The 12,587-nt window shown below is 43.5% G+C and overlaps 1 protein-coding gene and 1 long non-coding RNA gene across 3 annotated transcripts in view; both read right to left on the reverse strand.

The window, feature by feature from the left end:
• Window positions 1-4,087, reverse strand: part of TMC5 (transmembrane channel like 5) — a 59,060-nt gene extending 54,973 nt beyond the window's left edge. The window contains exon 1 of one of the 2 annotated variants that reach the window (XM_036992542.2): window positions 3,894-4,083. The gene's annotated coding sequence lies outside the window, so the exon portion shown is untranslated. Of the gene's footprint in view, window positions 1-3,893 lie in introns of both variants that reach the window. The other variant, XM_036992545.2, reaches the window with a different exon arrangement.
• A 3,175-nt stretch (window positions 4,088-7,262) lies between these two features.
• Window positions 7,263-12,587, reverse strand: part of LOC140844089 (uncharacterized) — a 79,779-nt gene continuing 74,454 nt past the window's right edge. The window contains exon 5 of the long non-coding RNA XR_012122300.1: window positions 7,263-8,248. This is a non-coding gene — a long non-coding RNA (uncharacterized lncRNA). The remainder of the gene's footprint in view (window positions 8,249-12,587) is intronic.

A 12,587-nucleotide genomic window follows, 5' to 3' on the forward strand; every position in this document is an offset into this window, starting at 1 on the left:
CTTTTCATGCATATGACCTCAACTTCTTTTGGGAAGGGAGGAATGTGACAGGTGACCTCATCGGTGAAGACCAGAAATTTCTGATTGACTGTTAAAAGGTCACATTTCTGGAATAGGCTGAAACTGTAACCATGTCTTGGTTTGGGGAGCAAATATGAGTTTATTTCTTTTTTTTAACAGAGGGGAGCCAAATTGGAGTCCAGGGCAAAAGGGCAAATCAGTCACTCTTTGTAGGTATAAGTCAAGGTTTCTCAGCCTCAGCACTACTGACATTTGGGTCAGATAATGCTCTGTTGAGAGGGTGGTGCTAAGTATTGTGGCTGTTTAGAAGCATCCCTGGCTTCTACATGTAAGATGCCAGTAGGACAGTCCCCATCACCAACTCTGCAAGCTGTAACAACCAAAATGTCTCCAGGAATGGACAGTGTCCTCTTGGTAGAAGTCCCGCCCAGTTGAGAACCCCTGGTGTGAATGATATCACGTTCCATGAACTTTGCATCTCCTGACTCCCCATTGCACAAGACAAGGAAATTAAATTACTCAGCATTTTCCTCTAGTAAAGTTTTTCTCCTCTTCAGTTTCCCCACTACACCGTATTCTTCCACATTTTGTTTTTGACACATATTTCTGCCCTATGGACTGTAATGATATGCTTCTTAAGCTTTGCACATGGACTGCAAATTGGTAAGAGGGGTTGCTTCTGGAGTGAGGCATTGGGTGGCTGGGAATAGATACAGGGAGAGAGGTTTTTCAATATTTGTTTAGACACCTTTTGTCTATTATACAATGTAGAAATGTAACATTCACAACATATATTAAAGTTTAATAATTTTCTGCTATGAATTGAACACAGTGTAGATAGTATGGTTTCATTTTTGTTAAAGACAAATATAAATAATCTGTAGTAGTATACCTGTGGGGGAGGAGGAAAATCCTAAAGGAAAATACATGAAACTAAACTATGAATCCAGGGGATGAAATCAGAGAGTTTCTCACCTCCTATGCAAATATTTTTATAAGGCATAAAATTTTTAAAATAGCTTGTATATGCATAACACTTGTGATTGGATAAAACAATGGGAAGAGTAAAAGAACTATTTTCAAGGTCACTGGGGAACCCATAAAGTTTGGAAGTGAGGCAGAGGAAGAATCTTCCATGCAGCAGCTGCTGGGGGCCCCAGACACAGGAAGCAGGATCCTGGATAGGCACCCATGAGCGAATGAATGGGGGGCATGGGAAGAGAGGCATGAATTAAGAAGGTGGTATTGGAAATTGAAATAATTGGGCAGTAGCAAGAAAAGAAAGGATAGCTCTCTATCATTAGGCAGTTTATTAATTTCCCTGAGCCTCAGTTTCTTTGGCTGTAAATGGAGATAAATACAACAAATATAAAGGCTAACATTTATCATTATGTTGTTCTTATCACCATATATATAGTGTCATATATTCTTAACACCATAAATATTGATCATATTTATTCCTTACAGTAGGTATGAGTTAGGTATATTACAATCATCCCACTCTACAGATGAGTCATTTGAAGAGGTTAAATACCTTGGCCCAATATCACACAGCTAGGAAGTGGCAGAGGCAGGACTGGAACCTGGACTGGCTCTTGAGCCCCAGTTCCATAGATCAGTAGAGCTGGGACAGAGTAGGCAGAACAAATGTTAATGACTCTTATTATGTCAAAAGGCTAGGATCCCTACCCCATCAAGTTCCATATCAAAGGAGGGTGTTCCCTAAACAGAGAGCACAATGCCCTTCCCATCACATGCCAGTCTCCCTGGAAACTGCCCTGGCACTTTCCCTATCAAACACAAGACTCTCCAAGGATGTGATAGGTAGATATCCCTGTAAGGAGATGCTTGATAAGAAAGGGCCCAAGAAATGGGCATTTTTATTTAATCCTCCTTGGAAAGGGTTTTATCTGCACAGCAATAGATCCTAAGGCCAGGAATAGAAAGATGCATCAAGCCATCAAATGATATGAGCAACAATAGCTGCCGTGTATTACATGCCAGACACTGTGCTAAATGCTTTCTAGATGTGAGCTCAGATCATCCTTCCAACAACCCTATGAGGTCCTATTATTGTACCCATTCTACAGATCAGGGACCTGAGGCCCAGAAAGCAACTTAACAAAGTCCCAGAATTGGAAATTAGTCAAAGACCATATCTGAATCCAGTTCTAGCGAGAACAACCACTGTGTAACTCTTCTCGCTGAAATCCTCCTCCCCAAAGCCTCATTTGCTGCAATGGGGACTTTGTGCCCTCTTTGTATAACAAAAGGGTCCTCCTGACAGCCTCCCTGTACTAAACAGAGAGTAGGATCCCGGTGACACACCTCCCTCTACACTGAGCATGCGGGGGCTTCTCAGGAATGTTCTAGATTGCAAACAGGGACCTGGTTCTGTGGACTACACAGAAGGCAGGAGAGCTCCTTAGTCACTATCTCCCCCTGCTTCCACTGTCTCCCCAGACTCCTCTAAATGGACACTCCTGCAGTGCCAGCCCCTCCACTCTCACAGTTAGCACTCATGGCATTCATGGTAGCCAGTATTGTTGGAGTACCTGCTACTGTCAGGCATTGTTCTGGCTACTTTATCTTTATTTAATCCGGACAGAAACCATATGGGGTGGTTCATATTATTGTCCCCATTTTGCAGATGAGGAAACGGAGACACAGAAGAGTTAATGTCTGTCACATTCATTCTACTAATCGGTGATGGAACCTGGAGGAACAACATGGCCTCATAGACTTCATGATCGAACAGTCCCAGGTTCAAATGTTGACTCCTCTACAAACCACTTACGCAACGTCTGGCAGATTACCTAACCTCGCTGAACCTCAGTCCTTTCTTCAGTAGCATGGCACTTGCAAGGACTGACAGTAAGGATAAAAAGTAAGATGTGGTCTTTATTCATGCAACAAGTATTTATTAAGCATCTACTATGTGCCAAGCACTGGGAATGTATCTGCAAACAAAACAGAAAAAAAAAATCCTGCCCTTGTGGCGCACACTCTAGTAGGGCCACACGTATGTGTTAGCTCTGTTAATCCTCAATAATCAATCGGTCAGGTACTAGTCCATTTCTGTACCCGTTTCACAGACAGGGAGACGGGGGTTTCAGAAACAGCTTACTCCACCTCCCTTCATCCTTCTAGGAAATAGCAGGACTTGGGTTAGACCTTAATGTCAGTATCCAGAGTTCGACTCCTGGATTCAAACCCTGCTGCTCCCATCCAGTTCCTGTAGGCAAATTACTAATCCTGTCTGAGCCAAAATCTCCTCACGTGTAAAATGGGACCAGGAGACCCTTTCTCAAGAGATTATTCCAGCGGAAAGGACAACGTCTAACACTTAGGAAGCACTTCCTGGGGCCCCAGCACACAGAAGGCTCACAGAAACACTAGGAGGGACGTCCTATATTTAGCCCTTCTTTTACGGGTGTGGGCACTGGAGCCTAGAAAGGGTAACTTGCCGGGAGGCGCTGAGCGCGGAAACTGCAATTCCAGAGCGGGCGCTCTGAACTGCGCTGCGGCGCGGAGAAAAGCTGCCCGCACAGGGCGCCGTGGGGTGAGAGCGCTAGATAAACAGGTGCGGTGGAGGCTACGCGGGGCGGAGGGCTGGGTCACTGCTCCGGAGCTCTCCCAACGCGGGGCAGCGCGGGGCCGCCTGGGGCTGAAGCCGCCGCCTCGGGGCTTCCACTCCCCGATTCCCGCCCCGGGTGTTTCTCCCCGCTTTTCTCGAACCGTCCTCCCCCGCCACGGCTGCCATCCCTGGACACCCGCCGCCGCCCGGCCTTGGGGACTCGCCCCGCTCTTCCCCTCGATCCCCTCTCGGAGCGGGGAGGGGCTCCACCAACCCGCCCCCTCTCCGTGGATACCTGGGAGAACAGCTGCGGCGCTGGCGCCGGGCCCTGGCAAAGCCGCCTCCCCGCCCGCCGGCTTTGCTGGTCCCCTGCCCCTGGCGCTCCGGCCCAGCAGCGTCGGCTCGCCGGCAGGGCACGTCGCGTACCCTCGCCCGGGGCAACCCGCAGGCTGCGCTCCCTGGCGCAGGAGCCGGACTTCCTGCCTGGAGGGCCGAGCGCTTTCTCCTTGGAATCGAGCCAAGTTCCTGCGAGCGCTGAGTTAGTGCACCTGTTGGCATCGGCCTCTATTCACTCTCCCCGCTCTGCATTCATCCTTTCCTTCCCTCGAGCGCCCGCCACATGCCAGGGGCCCAGAGCCTAGCACAGGCTAGGGCCGAGCTCTCCAAAACGTTGGCCCCTAGCCTCACGTGGATATGGAGCATCTGAAATGGTGGCTCCAATGAAATGTGATGTTTTTAAGACACAGGACCGAAAGAGAATTTTTAAAGAACTCATTAGCAAGTTTTAAATAGATGGCATGTTAAAATGATAGTATTTTAAATATAGTTTGTTTAAATATTTTTATTAACATTAATTTTACCTATTTCTCCTTTTCTAAAATGCAGCTACTAAAAAACTTAAAATTAGGTCTCTTCTTTCACACTAATATTCGATAGTACTGGTTTTAGGCAGGAACCTGTAGGGTGTTCCCAAATACCTCTCCTGCTTCTCTGGTCCAGAATTTATTCAGCACTTACTGATTTCCTTCAGAACATCTGGGGAAGACTAAGACTTGGGCCTTAACAGGGTTCAGTTACATATAGCATCCCAGTGATGTCAACCACACCTTACTCTCTCAAGGCTGCATCCTTGAGACCAGCTCCTACTGTGGGGATGGAGAGGAGGAATCTACACTGCAAGAGCAGAGGGGAGAGGTGAGGAGACTCCTATTGCCAGGGACAGCTCCACAGTCAACCAGCAGTCACATCCTCCTAGTGATCTCCTCCAGCGACTAGATGAGAAGGGAACAGAGTGGTGAGCGAACAGATACTGTCACTGACCTCACACTGCTGACAGTCTGGTCAGGTGTGACATGTCTGTTAAATCAAATGTGCAATGACTAGAAAAAGCAACCTAAGAAATGGGGGGAAATATTTACAAATCATACATCTGATGAAGGGTTAAAATCCACAATATGTAAAGAACTCCTACAACTCAACAACAATGAAATAACCAGATTTAAAATGGGCAAAGGACTTGAATAGACATTGCTCTGGCTGCTTCCTGGTCTCCCTGTATGAGTCCTGGTCCCTCCACCTCTGTTCCCAAGCCAGCAGTCTGAGTGATGCTGCTAAAACACAATTAGATCCTGCCCCTGCTCTGCTCAAATCCCTTCAGTGGCTCCCACCTGACCCAGAGTACAAGTCAAATTCTCTACAATGATCTGTGAGGCCCTCCATGTTCTACTCCATCATCTCTCTGACCTCACCCCCCACAAGTCCCCACCTCCCTTATTCTGCTCTAGCACTTTCTTGTTCTTGTTCTAGAACACTCAGCACTTTCCTGCCTCAGGGCTTGACGTTCCCCCTGAAATATACATAACCCACTCCCTCATCTCCTTCACCTCAGACTTCTTCAGCCGTCTTCTCATCCCTCTAATGACATCTGCACCTTGCCCCAGCCTGGGTCTTTCCCTACCCTTTCCTGATTATTTTTCCCCCATGCAACACATTATAGGTGCGTGTGTGTCTTGTCTGCATCCTTCCAGTAGCATGGGAGCTTTTCAAGGGCAGGGACTTTGTCTTTACAGTTGGCAAAGCACATTCAGCCTGTTATCACATTTGGGACTACACAACCCTATGAGAGGTATAATAGTGGAGTGTCATACTCTCCCCAGACCCCAGATTTTCAGGGAGAACAGATGAAACCAGGTATGTGTCCAGCACAAATTTACAGGGTGGTTAAAAAAAAAGCAACTGGGATTCAACCATGTCTTCTGACTCCAAGTCCAGGAGTCTTTTTCCTCACGCAGAAGGCTACATGGGCAGTGATTAGATACATGAGCTGTGGAGTTTGGACAGACAAAACTGAAACCTGCCTCCAACACTCCCTAGCGGTGTGACACTGGGGAAATTGCTAGCCCTCTCTGTGTCTCCATTTTCTCAATCATCACATAGAGATAATAATAGTACCCACCTCATAGGGCTGTTCTGAAGGTTAAAGGAGATGAGATCTGGAATGTCATGATTAGGTGGTTTTAAAAAATTATTTTTAAAGATGTAAGCATTACTTGGTGTTTATTTGATTGCTTTCTTGAGTGACCCCAACTCTGCCCAAATTTCTACAGCGAACCTGAATGGGAGGGACTGGAAAGTATGATGCCATCTATTTTAATGATGGTGAAACTAAAGTTCCTAGTCACAAAAGGGATTTGACTCAGTGCTTTTGGGAAGAGAACAGCCATGAAAATTCTGTAGTAACAGGAAGGCAGGCTCCCCAGAGGCAGAGCAGAGCTGTTGTGACACCCTGGAGCACTCATTACATCTAAGGCATAATTTTATTCTGTCATCTCCTGAGAGGATGGTGTTTACAAACTGTAGGGATGCTTGAAATAAACACAAGGGTGGCCTCTGAGCCTCTGGACTGTGCTCAGCCCAAGGGCAACAATCCGCTCCTATCTGCTCACTTGCGCCTCCTTGTGGGAAGTCCTTCAGTGTGTCCAAAAGATGCGGTAACCAGACGTGCTCGCCTAGACTTTAAAACCTCAGGCTAGAAGCCTGCCTGGCACTTGACATCGTGTATGACCTCATCTAACATCTCCATGAGGTGGCTTTACAAACTGAGGAGGCGGAGGGATAGTGATTGAAGCAAACAAAGGGGAACAAAACTTGCAGGAAGTCACCCCACTAGTAAGTATCAGAGCCGGAATCCAGACTTGCCTTGACTTCAGAGTTCACAAGCTTTCCCCAAAACTGCATTGTAGATTTGAAATGAGCCAAATGACCTATTTGGTGATCAAACTTTATCACGATTCCATTATTCTATCCTAGGTGGAATCACGAACTATGGAAACACCCCCCTAATCCCTAGGAAAAAACTGCCAATGGTCAAGCCATGGGGGCTGGAGACTGTCATGTAAATTGACATAACATGCGTAATTCCCCAGATAAACTGTTCAACTGATTTCTAAATCTCTGACCCACATATACTCTAGAATCCCATTTACTGAATACTAGTATAACACATCTATGAATTAAATTTAAATGGTCAAAAGAATATAAACTTAAAAATGATTACTCCTGGGGAGGGAAACAAAATAGCATATGAAGAGGGATGTTACTTTTCATTCTTTTTGTTTCTGTGTCTTTAGCAACAAGCATATTATACATATTTCTGTGAAGTTGAACAAATATTAATTTCATAAATTCAAATACCATTTAAAATTTCTTTTAAAAGGCACCATTAAACTGAAAATCCCATAGGTTATTCTAAGGGGCATCCTGAATTAAAGGTTAAAAGATTATTATCTTAAAAACTGTGACAGTGATATGTCACTGAAGAAAGAGTAACTGCTATCCTGTGGGCAAATAATACCAAAGCTAAACAATTATAAGTACTTACCATGTACAGAGGATTCGCCTGAAATCCTTTGCATATATTAATGCATTTAATGGTGACCACAGTCCTGAGAGGTAGGTACCTGTGTCAGGCAGCCTCCAAGGTGGCCATCAGTGATCCTCATCCCATGGTGTTCACACCCGTCTGTTCTCTGGATAGGGCCCATCTGTGAAACCAGTGGAATATTGTGGAAATGACAGTATGTGTCCTCCAAGGTTAAGTCACAAAACACTCTGCTGCTTCTGCCTTTTGCTCTCTCTTGATTCATCCACTCTGGGAGAAGCCAGCCGCCATGGTGGAAGGGTGCTCAAGCAGCCCTGTGGAGATGCCCACATGGGGAAGAACCAAGGCCAGAATCCAATCTAGGATCATAAATTGCATTTAGTTTCATGTATCTTTATCCTCCTCCAATCTATTCTCCTTTACCCTTCTTTAATTCTTTAATCTTTAATTTGTCCCTTTTCTTTTTCTTTTTAGTCATTTAACATATTGGCATTTTTGAAACATCCAGGCTAGTTGCCTCATAGGAACATCCCACAATTTGGATTTGCCTCTTTCCTCTTGAATGGACTCAGTTAACAAGTGAAGTTGTGTCACACTAGGTTTACCCCATTGGTGTTGTTGACTTAGATCTCTTCTTTCGGTGCCCACAGGTTTCTTTAATGTGCAAGTACTGTTTGTTTCATGCTGATCATCACAAACTGCTCTGGTATTTGACTTCTTTGAAATAGCAAAGATTTGGTAAATCCAAATCTTGACCCTGAGAAAGAAGCCTAAAGGAGAATCATAAATGTTAACAAATGGAATATAATTTACAGATATAACCAGCATGTTAGCAAGTCAAAATATTCCAAACTTGGTGCTTTAAAATTCCCAAACTCACACCTCAGCAAGGCAAACAAACTTAACATCACCAATAGCAGGACAATCTGACATCATGTGCCTCCTACTGTGATGAAATAGGAAGTATACAAAGCAATGAGATTTCTCCAGCAAACTTTGAGAACTACTTAGGGTCACCAGTTTTTTGTTTTTTACATGGCCAATATTAGGAAAAATTACATAAAGAGAAGAAAAAACATTACCATTGACTAACACAAACATTTAGTGAAAAGAATTTAGTATATTTACCAAGCATTTATATACCCCTTACCAAGGGCTAAGGCACTGTTCTTAATGCTTAAGATGATCTCATTAAACCATTCCAACAACCTTAAGAGCTGGGCTTAGACTAGGGTGCAGGGAGAGGAGTAATGTGAATGGCTGGAGACTCTAGCTTTCAAGTACCAATCCTGCATTTGCAAAACCCTGAGTGTCTCTTTAAATGTTGCACCCAGGTACCTGCCTGATTTACTTTAGTCCCAGCCCCATTAGCAATAGATACTGTTATTAGAGTCATTTGACAGATGAGAAAACACAAGCACAGTGAGGGTTAGCAACTTGCCTCAGATCACACAGCCAACAAGTGGCAGAACCAGCTATGAACCCATTGTCAGAAAATCCAATCCAGGGAGATCATCCTGCACACTAGGTGAGACCTCAATCTGGGAGATGGTTCTTGACTCTGATCAAGAAAGAATTCCTGAGTGTTTGCGAGAGAGGATTAAAGATGGTGGCATGAGAGGAGAGACAGAGGCTTCCTCCTAAAACTGGATACAATTAGAAAATTTAATTGGCACAACTAATCCTGAGAGAGCAACAGGAAAGAGGATGGCATCAGACTGCACACACCTGGAGAAAAGAGCAGACCTCAGCGAACAGGGTAACGTATGTACCAGAGCTGTGGCTCCACAGAACCTGAGCCCCTCCCCCACCCCAGCTCACCGGCAGGAGGAAGAGAAATGGAGCAGGGACGGGGTGGAAGGCTTGGGACTGCTGAATACCTAACTCCGGAGATCTGCTCTGGGAGCACAAACCTACATTTCATGGTGCTTTCATGAGACTCACATGACTACTGGGTTGGAAAGTTAATACAGGCAGAGTTCCTGGGGACACTGGGATTCGGCTGCCTGTGGAAAGCAGGGATCCATATCTGCCTGCTCTGGGACAAAAACTTTTACCTGTGTGACCGGCCCACTTACTCAGGCAGTGGAGACAGGCACAGCAGCCAGGAGGCGGGGAAAAGCTCTTCCCTACCCCCAGGCACCAGTATCACTCCCCTGTGACCCCCAACATTGCTTCAGTGGCTCAGCAGCTCCAGAATAGAGCTTCTGGACACTAGAGGGCGCCATATACAAACATGAAACGCCAAAGGAACCTTGTCCAGAGTAAAATTGTTAATACAATGCCCGAGAAACATTTAAATGATATGGACCTCGTGACTCTTCCTGAAAGGGAGTTCAAAATAAAAATCATCAACATCCTAATGGAGGTACGGAAAGACATCCAAGAACTCAGGAATGAATTCAGGTCAGAGATCCAATCATTAAAGAACACGATAGAGGGTATTAAAAGCAGGTTGGATATGGTGGAGGAGACAATAAATGAAATAGAAACTAGAGAAGAGGAATACAAAGAAGCTGAGGCACAGAGAGAAAAAAGGATCTCTAAAAATGAAAGAATATTGAGAGGACTGTGTGACCAATCCAAGTTGAAAAATATTCATATTATAGAGATACCAGAAGAAGAAGAAGAAGAGAGAGAAAGGGATAGAAAGTGTCTTAGAGGAGGTAGTTGCTGAAAACTTCCCCAATCTGGGGAAGGAGATAGTCTCTCAGGCCATGGAGATCCATAGATCCCCCAACACAAGGGACCCAAGGAAGACAACACCAAGACACATAGTAATTAAAATGGGAAAGAACAAAGATAAGGACAGACTCCTAAAAGTAGCCAGAGGCAGAAATAAGATCACATACAAAGGAAAGCCCATCAGACTAACATCAGACTTGTCAGCAGAAACCTTACAGGCCAGAAGGGAGTAGCACGATGTATTTAATGCCATGAAGCAGAAGGGCCTGGAACCAAGATTACTTTATCTGGCAAGATTATCATTTAAATTTGAAGGAGGGATTAAACAATTTCCAGATAAGCAAAAGCTGAGAGAGTTTACCTCCCACAAACCATCTCTGCAGTCTATTTTGGATGGACTGCTAATATATGGAAGTGTTCCTAGCATTGAATAGCTGTCACCAGAGGTAGTAAAATCACGGTAGGGAGGGTGGAGCAGCTGATCGTGAGGTAAATGCAAAATTAAATTGACTATCCCCAAAGTCAATCAAGGGATAGAGAAAAAGTACAGAATTTGATACTTAATATATAAAGAATGAAGGAGGAAGAAAAAGGAGGAGAAATAGAAAAGAACCTTTAGATTGTGTTTGTAACAGCATACTAAGTGAGTTAAGTTAGACTCTTAGATACTAACGAAAGTAACCTGGAACCTTTGGTAACCACGAATCTAAAGCCTGAAATGGCAATAAGTACATACCTATCGATAATCACCCTAAAAGTAAATGGACTGAATGCACCAATCAAAAGACATAGAGTCACTGAATGGATAAAAAAACAAGACCCATCTATATGCTGCTTACAAGAGACTCACCTCAAACCCAAAGACATGCACAGACTAAAAGTCAAGGGATGGAAAAAGATATTTCATGCAAACAATAGGGAGAAAAAAGCAGGTTTTGCAGTACTAGTATCAGACAAAATAGACTTCAAAATAAATAAAGTAACAAGAGATAAAGAAGGACATTATATAATGATAAAGGGCTCAGCCCTACAAGAGGATATAACCATTATAAATATATATGCACCCAACACAGGAGCACCAGCATATGTGAAACAAATACTAACAGAACTAAAGGAGGAAATAGACTGCAGTGCAATTCATTTTAGGAGACTTCAACACACCATTCACTCCAAAGGACAGATCCACCAGACAGAAAATAAGTAAGGACACAGAGGCACTGAACAACAGACTAGAACAGATGGACCTAATAGACATCTATAGAACTCTACACCCAAAAGCAACAGGATACACATTCTTCTCAAGTGCACATGGAACATTCTCCAGAATAGACCACATACTAGGCCACAAAAAGAGCCTCAGTAAATTCAAAAAGATTGAAATCCTACCAACCAAATTTTCAGACCACAAAGGTATAAAACTAGAAATAAATTGTATCAAGAAAGCAAAAAGGCTCACAAACACATGGAGGCTTAACAACACACTTTTAAATAGTCAATGAATCAATGACCAAATTAAAATGGAGATCCAGCAATATACGGAAATAAATGTCAACAACACAAAGCCCCAACGTCTGTGGGATGCAGCGAAAGCAGCCTTAAGAGGAAAGTATATAGCAATCCAGGCATATTTAAAGAAGGAAGAACAAACCCAAATGAATAGTCTAGCGTCACAATAATCAAAATTGGAAAAAGAACAAATGAGGCCTAAAGTCAGCAGAAGGAGGGACATAATAAAGATCAGAGAAGAAATAAACAAAATTGAGAAGAATAAAACAATAGAAAAAAATCAATGAAACCAAGAGCTGTTTCTTTGAGAAAATAATCAAAATAGATAAGCCTCTAGCCAGACTTATTAAGAGAAAAAGAGAATCAACACACATCAATAGAATCAGAAATGTTTTTCTGATTATGGACCCAACAGAAATACAAAGAATTATTAGAGACTACTATGAAAACCTATATGCTAAGAAGCTGGAAAACCTAGAAGAAATGGACAACTTCCTAGAAAAATACAACCTTCCAAGACTGACCAAGGAAGAAACACAAAATCTAAACAAACCAATTACCAGCAAAGAAATTGAAGCGGTAATCAAAAAACTACCCAAGAAAAAAAACCCGGGCCAGATGGATTTACCTCGGAATTTTATCAGACATACAGAGAAGATGTAATACCCATTCTCCTTAAAGTTTTCCAAAAAAACAGAAGAGGAGGGAATACTCCCAAACTCATTCTATGAAGCCAACATCACCCTAATACCAAAACCAGGCAAAGACCCCTCCAAAAAAGAAAACTACAGACCAATATCCCTGATGAACGTAGATGCAAAAATACTCAAAAAAATATTAGCAAGTCGAATTCAAAAATATATCAAAAGGATCATACACAACGACCAAGTGGGATTCATCCCTGGGATGCAAAGATGG

Source organism: Manis javanica, chromosome 10 (genome assembly GCF_040802235.1).
Source record: "Manis javanica isolate MJ-LG chromosome 10, MJ_LKY, whole genome shotgun sequence".
Taxonomy (NCBI): domain Eukaryota; kingdom Metazoa; phylum Chordata; class Mammalia; order Pholidota; family Manidae; genus Manis; species Manis javanica.